We start from the raw sequence: 10,728 nt of genomic DNA on the forward strand, positions 1-10,728 counted from the left end.
GTTGTTAAATAAAACATTGCTAATTAAGTTGAAAGCCCTCCAAAACTGCATACACCCAGAAGTAGACTCCCTTGAATTTGCTGTTTATTATTCCTTTGCATTTTTTACTTAGATAGAATTCATAAAATTCAACCTTTTTAAGTATAAAATTCAGTGGTTTTCAATATATTCACAAGATGGTGAAAACATCACTACTAATTCCAACATTTTCATCACCCCAAAAGAAATCTCATACCAATTAACAGTTTCTCATCTATTCCTCCCTCTCTCCAGCTCCTGGCAATACCTAATCTGCTTTCTGTCTCTCTGGATTAGCCTATTCTGGACATTTAATATAATTGACTCCTATATGTGGCCTTTCATGTCTGGCTTCTGTTACTTACCATAATGTTTTCAAGGTTCATCTATGTTATAGCATATTTCAGTATTTCATTCCTTTTTATGCCTAAATAGTATTCCATTGCATGGACATACCACATTTTGTTCATCCAGCCATAAGTTGATGGACATTTGGGTTGTTCCCACTTTTTGCTATTATAAATAATGCTGCTGTGAACATTCATGAACAAGTTTTTGTGTGGTTGTATGTTTTCAGTTCTCTTGGGTCTATATATACCTATGGGCAGATTTGTTGGGTCATGTAGTAACCCTAACCTTTTGAGGAACCGCCAGACCGTATTCCAAAGTGGCTGTACTATTTTACATTCCCACCAGCAATATATGAGAGTTCTGATTTTTATGTCCTCACCAACACTTGTTATTGTCCAGCTGTTTGACTGTAACCATCCTAATGGTGGTACCTCATTATGGTTTCAATTTGCATTTCCCCAATAACTAATGATGTTGAGCATGTTTTCATGTGCTTATTGGCCATTTGTATACTTCCTTTGGAAATATGTCTATTCACATCTTTTGTCCATTTTAAAATTGGGTTATTTGTCTTTTATTGTTGAACTATAAGAATTCTTTATATATTCTGGATACCAGACCCTTATTGGATATATGATTTGCAAATAGTTTCTCCCATTCTCTGGGTTGTTTTTCTGGTTTTCATAGTGTTCTTTGAAGCACAAATGTTTTAAATTTTGATGAAGTCCAGTTCATCTAAGTTTTTCTTTGTTTGCTCGTGCTTTGAGTGTCATATCTAAGAAACCATTGCTTAATCCAAGACCATGAAGATTTATACCTATGTCTTCGAAGAGTTTTATAGTTTCTGCTCTTACATTTAAACTGTTGATTCATTTTTAGTTAATTTTTATATATGGTGTCAAGTAGGTCCCTATGCATTTTTAATCCTTTTACTAGGTGTGTTTTTAAACAATATATGATAACTATTTTTTCCTGTTTTTTTTTTTTTAAATAGTAGCGTATATATTCTTGTGCAGCTTGCTTTTCTCATTCAGCCTTTTGTTGGGGAGCCCTCCATGATGATGAAGTTAACTAGTTCATTTGTTTTCACGGTGCTGTAGGTTTCATCGCATAAAAATACCACAGTTCATTTACCTTTTCTCCCGTGAAGGTCTGTTGGGTTGTCTGCAGTACGTTGCTATTACAAATGGTAAACTGTATAACATGTGTCCCTTTGTGTAGGGTGTCGAAGGTCGTGAGCATATTCAGATCTACTAGAAAATGCAAAATTTCTCATCTAAGTGGTTTTACAAATCTGTACTCCTGCCAGCGGTGTGTGAGAATTGCCCTTGTTCTTCATTCTCACCAAGACTCAGTATTTTCAGGCCTTTTTGTTTCTGCCAGTCCGATGGGTATGAAATATCTCATTGGGGTTTCCCAGATTAGTAACAAAGTTTATTTTTCAGTAAATATTTGCATGATTGAATGGATGGATGCATGAAAATAGAACGGATGCAGCTCTGTGATGAGGAGGTGACCTTTTGTCTTTGGCTAGAGGCTGGTGGGGCTCTGGGCCTAGGCTGTGCTGGCTGTTTATAGGGAGATCCTGGAGCTAGGAAGTGTCGGGCGAGACTGAGAACACTACATATAGGAGAAGGCACTTGTCACCTGGAAACCAGCGACGGAAGCCTTTCCCCAAGGAGAGGCTATCGTCCTGCCTTTCCATCTCTCCATTCTTTCATCAAGAAGGGAGGGGTCTGGAGAGAGAGAAGCCAGAAAGGAATTGTGTAAGAATGAGAACGGGGTCCCACAGTCTTAGGAATGACTCTGTTTTAAGACCTTCTCACAGTCTTCATATTGGTGGCATGTATTTTTCCTTTGTTTATTCCACTGAGTTTGAGGATGATAACGCTAATAAGAAAAAGAATAGTAATGATCATGTATTGAATACTTATGTGTGAGGCATTGTGCTTTTTCTTTTTTACAAGTATTATTTGATTCTCTATGGAGTGGATGCTGTTATTAATCATGCTTTACAAATGAGGAAGAGAGTAACTGAGGGATTGTACTCAAGCTGTCTGACTCCAAAACTCTTAAGCACGGTGCTGTATTATTAGCCTGGGGCAACTTAACCCAAGAAAGCAACGAAAGAAGAGGCTTGTCTAGGCTTGGGTGGATGAGACGCATGAGTCACATACTCACTGGGCCTGGCATCAGGGAGCAGAGGTCCCTGTGAAAGATGGTTCTTGAGCAGCAGGTGCTCCTACCCCAGTGGACATGGCCCATTCAGAAGGCACTCGTGGGTACCTCTCCTGTGCCAAGCCCTGTGCTAGCTACTCGGCATGCAGAGTACGAGCTGTCTGTTCCTGGGTCTCAAGAAAGACTTAGTCCTGTGTGGTGAGGGGAGAGACATGATAAATAAACCTACCAATAAATGTAAAAAATTTAAAATTAGGATATGTGATACCAAGGAGGAAGTGATAACATTTATAGAAGGGACCTAATTTAGCAAGTATAGTCAAGGGAGGCCTCTTGGAGGAAGTGACATTTGAGCTGAGACTTGAAGGACAGGAGGGAGGCAGCCACGATGTAGTTTGAGGAAGGGATATTCCAGGTGGAGGGAATAGCACAGGCAAAATCCCCGAGGCAGGAAGGAGCTCGGTGTAGTTTACAAACTCTCAGAAGGCTGGTATGTCTGGAGCGGAATGAGTGAGAGGGTGGAGCTGCCATAGATGAGACTGGGGACTTGGCAGGGCCTCCAGGCCGGGGTCAACGGACTGGACTATAGTCTACAAGGTTGAATAAAGTCTAGGGACTATAGAGAAAGTCTTTTCTTGCTTGTCTCTAAGGATTAGAGGTTGGCTTACTTTGGAGTGACTGAATCATCGTACCAGGTCTGAGAAAGAGGTTAGAGTTCTTGGCGTCTGTCCCTAGAATTTGGAGGGTGTGGTTGACCTTAGCCCCTCAGGACACAGGTGATAAGACAGCACCTCAAACTGAGGGCTGTCCAGTTGTCCTTCAACAGGTAAAGGGTTAAACAAACCGCGGTACATCCATAATATGGAATACTGCTCACAACAAAAAGGAACAAACTATTGATGTAAGCAATAACTTGAAATAATCTTCAGGGAATTATGCTGAGTGAAAAAAAGCCAATCTCAGAAGATTACATACTGTATGATTTCATTTATATAACATTTTTGAATTGACAATTTTAGAAATGGAGAGCAGAGTAGAGGTTGCCAGAGTTTAAAGGTGGGATGTTGCTGGAACTGTTCAGTATCTAGACTATGGTGATGGATTCACAAACCCACACAAGTGATAGCATTGTATAGAACCTAACTCACACACACGAGCATATGTATACATTGACTCCATGTAACAACTCAATGAAATCAGGTTATGTCCATTTTATGATGGAAATTGAAGCTCCAAGAGAAAAAGAGACCTGCTCAAGGTCACGTAGCAAGTAAGGGACAGAGCTAGACAGTCCGACTCTGGAGCCAGTGCTATCAGATCCTCTTCTGCCATCTCTTCCCCAGACCTCCTATTTTTGGCTTCCTCTGTAATCTGTATACTGGTCCTCCTGGGCCCACTCCCTGCTACTGTTTCTACCCGCCCCCTCCCCCCACCCCCACTCCAGCTCTCCTGGCTTGCTCATGTCCTTGGCCCACCCCTTTCATTCATATTCTCAGCATAGTTTGGAGCTGGGGTTGGGCCTGAGTATCTGGATAGTGACCCCTAGGGGGACACCTGGTACTCTAGGGTATCTTTCAGCCCTTTGTGTCCCACCTAGCTGCCTGGCAAGGGGAATCTTGGAGGGGCTCACCACCTGGTCCCCTGACCTACCTGCCATGGACAGAATGTGTGTGGCACGTGCAGTACAGAGGATAGAGCCAGCAGGATGCCCTTACCCAGCAGGGAGGCCAGCATGCCTGGGGGTGGAGGCAGCACTGGGCCTTTCAGGGCTATGTGGTTCTGGAAGCTGATATGAGCAGCAGCAACTGCTGGCATTATCTGGGTTCTAAGAATAGCTTGAGCTAAAGAGTTGGGGCTGGGGCCAGGGAAGAGGGCAGGAGCCTGTTTCCATTGGTCCCTCCACCCCTGCTGCTTGGCCTAGAATCTAGGAAGCCTCTCTTCTGGCTTACCATTTGCCCCGGAGTGGTTTTCATGGACACATCTTGTCCACTATTGGGCTGGAGGAAAGAAGGTGTCTTGGGGACTTAGACCTAGTGCTGAGGGCAGTGAGCCCATACCCTGAGCACTGGCCCTCAGTGACATGGAGTAGGGACTTGCTTTTTCAAGGATCATGTTGAGAGTGACCCTTATTCAATTAGCCAACACTTAAGATATAGGTAATGCGTACACATGATTCAAATTCAAAAGGGTATGCAAGGAAAAAGTCAGTCTCCCTCCTCTCCCTAGCCCCAGCCACCTGTTTACCTCTGCAGAGGCAACGAACCTTACCAGCTTCTTGTTACTACCCACTCTTCTTTCCCCCCACATTTACATCGGTGATATTCCATACGTTCTTCTCCTTACTTTTTTCACTTAATGATATATCTTGGAAATTACAGTAATTTATTGAGTCTTCATTATGTGCCAGGCACTATTCTAAACACCTCAAATGTGTTAACTCATATAATTTTCATCAGAATCCTATGTGGTAGGTGCTCTTTACGAATCTCCATTGTTAAGAGGTTAAGTAATTTTCCAAGATTTCATAGCTGGTAATTGGCAGGGCCAGGATTAAATCCAGGCAGTCTGACTTTAGATAAGGTGTTCTTTGTCACTACTCTATGCTGCCGCTCACGTATGAGTCATATCACTACATAGCATGCCCTCACTCTTCCTAAGGGCCAAGGTAAGAAATGTATATTGAATGCTTACCATGGCCAGGCTCAGGCTGGGATCCAGCAGGAAATAAGAAAGACTAGATCTCTGCCCTCACGGAACTGGCAACCCAGTTCCCACGAGTGTCTGTCAGCCAAGGCAGGAGGAGGGAAACCCATATGCCACATGCACTCACGTGTTCATATACAGGTCTGCTGCTCACACACTCCCTGTTCCTTTGTCCACTGGCCCTTTACTCACATAGCCTCTGAGCTGGAAGACCTTAGAACCCAGAGTTATAGGTGGAAACATGGAGGTCCAGACAGAGGTAGACACAGATCACAATATGGCCCTCGTGAGCCTCATCCCTTGCCCCCCTATCCATTTCAGCAGGGCTGGTGGGGGCGTCTTTAATCCAGGGCCCCAGTTATTGTTTGAAGTTGGGAACAATTGAAGGGCAAGGGAGCTATAGATAGATTCACAGCTGCTGTCACCTGTTCCAGCCTGGGCACTGTGCCTGAGCATTGTCTACGTGGGGGCCCTCTACCAGTGAGGGCCCACTGGGGGTAGGAGGTTGGCCCAGCTCAGCTCTAGAGAGACTGAGTCAGAGGCCAAGACAGAGACATGCAGAGTCTCAGAGGGCAGAGAAAGACAGGGTGACACAGAAAGACCAACACCCTTGAGAGATACAAGAGACTCCCACCAAATGCCAAAACACACTGAGACTGGTTTGGGGTGGGGCAGAGAGCAGAGACAGAGCTATTGAGACAGCGAGGGTCTAAGACAAAGGTTGAACTCAAGGATGCAGCAAATCGGACACCCAGGCCAGAGCCCGTGCTGGGATTCAGACCAGTTCAGTCCAGTCCAGCAAAGGCCTTTCTCTCTATCCCTCCATCCCCAGGAGGGCTACACATGTACATTTCTCTCTGTGGCAGCCACATCCCAGATTCTTTGGAGCAGTCTTGGGAGTGCTGTGGGAGGCCCCTGGGGTCGTTGAAAGGGAGAGGTTGTGCCTCTGGTTCTAGTCGTAGCTTTAATTTACTATGTGACCTTGGACAAGGACCTCAGTTTTTCCAACTGTTCAATGAAAGAGTTGGTTTGTATGATCACTGAAGGGCCCTTTCATCCTCTGATGCCTGTCACAACATTTCTCCTCATGTGTCTAACCTCCCATCCTCTTGCTACAACTGAGGCCATAGTCTCCTCCTTTATTTGCCCTTCGTGAGGTTGGGGGACAGCTGGTCTCCTCCCCCCTCCCCCAGTAACCTTTCAACCATAAATCCATGCTGAGGCGTCTCTCCTCCGGATAAACAGCCCTGATGCCTTTTGGCTGCCCTCATCCTATTTTCTGCTTGAAGCATCAGAGCTGGGGCCCACTCAGGCCCTCCCTCTGCAGCTGCCCAGGGCCTCAGGAGGGGACAAGCCTTGGACACGCAGGGGCCCCACCACCCCCAGGGTGCCAGGGTATAGGGCCCCTCTTTGGGCCTAACCACCTCGCAGGTGGACCGTTATGGCAGCCGCCTCCTAAATCAGTCTTCCTGCCACCGGTCTCGCCCCTTAGTCCATCCTCCACACCAGCTGCCACAGGGATCTCGTGAACACATAAATCTGACCACACTGTCAAATGCCCTTGCTCAGAGCTCTTTGATGAAGAAAAGAGAATAAAAATGCCTTTGATGGCTCCCCAACTCCTGCAGGATAAAGCACCAAATCCTAATCTGTCTTTTGAAGCCCTTCACAGTTCAGTCCCAACTGCTCTATCCATCCGTACCTCCCTTTATGCCCCCATGGCCCAACCTCCGCTTGTGTGGCTGCTCCAGCCTTGGAGTTTGGGTTCATGCTCTGTCCCCTCTCCTCTACCTTCAGTGCCTCTCCCTGGCCAGGTCCCTCCTCTCTCACCCGGATGGTCACAGTCTCCTCACTGCTCTTCCTGTGGCCTCTCTTGCGCCTTCCAGTCCATTCTCTATATGGCAGCCAGACTGGTCATTATTAAACTTCAGACCACTTACTCTCCAGCCCTAACAACTTCCTCTTGCACCTGCAACGAAGTCCGGAGTCCCTTCCAAGTCCTACAAGGCCCTCAGTGATCCAGCCCTGCACTGGTATTGTGAAAGGGCCTCAAACACACACTAAACTGTTTTCTGCCTCCAGGCTTTCTATTTACTGTTCCTTCTGCTTGGAATACCCCACCCCCACCCCCGCCGTCTCTTAGCTTGACTGTCTCTCTCTCATTTTTCAGGTCCCACCTTAAAAGTCACGTCTTCAGAAAGGCCTTCCCTGACCATTACTAACCTCTACAGCCTTACTCCGTTTAGTTCTTTCATAGCATGTGCCACAATTCTTCATTATCTTAAAAACGTTTGCTTGTTTATTTACTGCTGCTCTATGAGGGAAGGGACCTTGTTGTCATGTCCCTCTCCTTGCCAGTCTGGGTGTCAAACATGCTTTTATCCTTTAAACTCTTCCATTCTGACATCTTTCTTGAGTGTCTTTCCTTTTCTGGACCATGAGTGTCTTATACCTATCCTGGACATAGATTAAAAGCTGTCAGATGCATGCTGAATTGAATTCATGTGTCCCTCCTAGCTGCAGTAGCATTTTAACAGTCTTTCAATGTCTTTAGCCAAAGAAGGACTTCCAGCCACTGGGGTGCATTGATGGCAGATACAATTGGGGCTGAGTTTGGTTCCCAAATCACATCTTTTCTGCCTATCTGCCTGCCCTTACTTTTTCTAATACTCATCTCCCTCACTGGCATCTTGGGCTAGAAGAGGAGAGGCCAGAGGGACTATGCCCCATTTGTGATTTGCCTCATCAGCTCATTGCTCATGGAGATCTCCCCAAAATACCCCTAAGTCAGCAGCTGCCTACAGGTCACTGAGATATGGGCTCAGGACTCTTGGCAACTACTGATCTGAGGCCTTTGGTAGAGAAGAGTTGGGAACATCTAGACCTTGTAATCCAAGACCTTGGTTCCAGCCCCCCTACGTCTTAAGACTTCCAAGCTCCATCTTTGGCCACGAGCCCTCTACCCTGGATCCTGCCCCTTCCATCTAGCTCTGTTCCTAGCTAAGCACAAAGTTCTCCATCTCTGCGGTGGGGGGTGTAGGTGAGGATGGAGAGACAGTTTTGCAGTCTTTGAGAGCAGTGATAGGCCTGTCCAGGGCCCCTGAGGCCCAGCTCTCCCTGACAGCCCTTCCCAGCACTGTCAGTACCTTAAGTGCCTGGAAGATTGTGGTTCTTTGAAGGATTTCTGGAGAGAATCTTTCCAGCTCCATAGGATGGATACACTATAGGTGACTCGGCTGTCCTTATGCTGGTCCTGACTGAAATTGCTTTCTCCTTTCCCGGTTTTCTTTCCTTTCCTTTTCTTTTCTTTCTTTCTTTTTTTTTCTTTCTTTTTTCTTTTTCTTTTTTCTTTTTTTAAGGCGAGGCAACCCTTGGTTGACCTCACAGATTGCAAAGACTTTGTCACCTTATGATTTCTTATTTTTTTATTTTTTATGCCTACAGCACCTGGTCTTCCTAGGTGGTCTCCTGTCCAAGTACTAACCAGGCCCAACCCTGCTTAGCTTCTGAGATCAGGCAGGATCAAGCTTGTTCAGGGTAGCATGGCCGTAGACACTCCTTTCCTGGTTTCCATATGCTAGGGTAGAGAGCGCATCCTGGGAGTGGAATCCTGGAGTCTGGCCTGGGCCTCCTTCTCTCAGGGCCTCAATGTCCTCAGCTAAGCTAAGGGTCTGGATGAGACAATTTCCCTTCCAGCCCTGATGCTCCTGATTCTGAACACCCTAGGAGTCTTAAAAAAAAAATGGAGGGAGAAATGTAAAAGATACAGGAAAGTACAAAGAATAATTAAACCATTGTACACATTTTATCATATTTGCTTTGAGTCTTTTGCACCAGGATTCTAGTACTCAGGGTTCTAATTACCCAGATCCCACCGCCCTGGGATTCTAATGACCTGGGATTCCAACATCCAAGGATTCTAAACGGAGGTGCACATGTGTGTTGGCTCTGTACTCATAATGTTGGGGAGAGAAGGCAGGAAGAAAGACTTAGGTCTTTCTACAGTGGCTACTCAGTAGATGGGTTAATTGGGATGAGAGGGTGGTTATTAAGAATCAAAGCTTCCAGAGGTTCTAAAATTCTGGAATCCTAGAGTCCTAAAGTTGGAGTAGATCTCAGAAGTTATACAGCCCAAAGCTTCAAGCCCTGTGCAACCTCTGCTTGACTTACCCTTGCTGTTAGCAGGCTCACTTTCTTCCAAGGCAGCCTCTTCCACTGCTGACCGGCTCCAAGTGTGTAAAAGACCTTTTATGTGTGTATGTCCAAATTCTGCTTCCTTGTAACTGCCGCATTGGTCTGTTCTTGGGGCCACACAAATCACATAGACTCCTCTGCTCCAGGACAGCTCTTTAGGTATTTAAAGTCAGTGCCTAAAGTCCTTGAGATTGTAGCATTTGTTGCATCTCTCAAGTGTTTCGTAGGCTTCCTCATTGCTTTATCATGTTTTTTTTTGTGAGCTCATCTAAGCAGGAAGATGTGCCCTGAGTAGTGGAAGTGAACTTACAGGGTAGTTCCAGACCCATTTCTCTCGGTTGATTTATGCACTGAGCACGTAATTCTAGAACTCGGACACATGTTATTTTTGGTTATTGGCTAGTCTTGTTAAAGGTTGTGATTCTCTAGGCTAATTCTATAGCTTGGGCCCTAGGCACCTTTGAACAGTAAGCAGAGTTTTCTCTACCCTCTGGGCTTTCTATTAACTGCTCAAGCCTAACTCCTTAGCCTCTGACCCCATAAGGAAATTAAAGCCCTATAATCTAAATGATCTACCAACTTTGGTTAATTCTCTTATTTAACAGATATTTATTGACTTTCTACCATGTGCAAGTACTCTGCAAGGTGCTAAGCATCTAGACCAAGCTCTTGCCCTTTAGTGGGGGGGAAACAGGCAAGAAACAACCTAAATTCTATAAAGAGAATTAAAACAGAATGATGTCCTCACAAATATAATGTGGAGAGAAAAAAGAAAGGAATACATAACGTAGGATTCCATTCATATAAATTTCAAAGGCTAATCTGTGACATTAGAGGTCGAGACTGTAGGTGCGGGAGTGGTGACTGAAGAGTGTGTGAGGGGGATGCTGGTAATTTCGGTTTCTTGAACAGAGTGTGTTTACTTTGTGAAAATCCATCAGACTGTATAAGAATATTCACTGCAGCTCTGATTGTAATGGCAGAAAGACCAAGAAGAATCTGAAAGTCTGTCCAAAGGAAACCTGTTTTATTTCATCACATGGAAAAGTATCTGTAGGATAAATTCCTAAGAGGGGTTGGGCATTTGTAATTTTGATAGATGTTGCCAAATTTGGCCATGTATTTATAACAAAGTTTTCATGTAACATACATAAAGTTTGTATATCTTAAGAATACATCTCCATTAGTTTTACAGAATGCACACACCTTTGTAATCACCAATCAACTCAGAACATAGAGTGTTTCCTGCATTTCAAAGGCTTCTTGTGGCCCCTCCAGTCATTA

The 10,728-nt window shown here is 45.1% G+C and overlaps 1 pseudogene; it reads right to left on the reverse strand.

Annotated features, from left to right (window-relative positions):
* Positions 1 to 8,685: 8,685 nt before the first annotated feature.
* LOC112471137 lies at positions 8,686 to 8,804 on the reverse strand (annotated as a pseudogene).
* Positions 8,805 to 10,728: the final 1,924 nt, after the last annotated feature.

The sequence above is a fragment of the Pteropus alecto genome, unplaced genomic scaffold (genome assembly GCF_000325575.1).
Source record: "Pteropus alecto unplaced genomic scaffold, ASM32557v1 scaffold45, whole genome shotgun sequence".
NCBI classification, from domain to species: domain Eukaryota; kingdom Metazoa; phylum Chordata; class Mammalia; order Chiroptera; family Pteropodidae; genus Pteropus; species Pteropus alecto.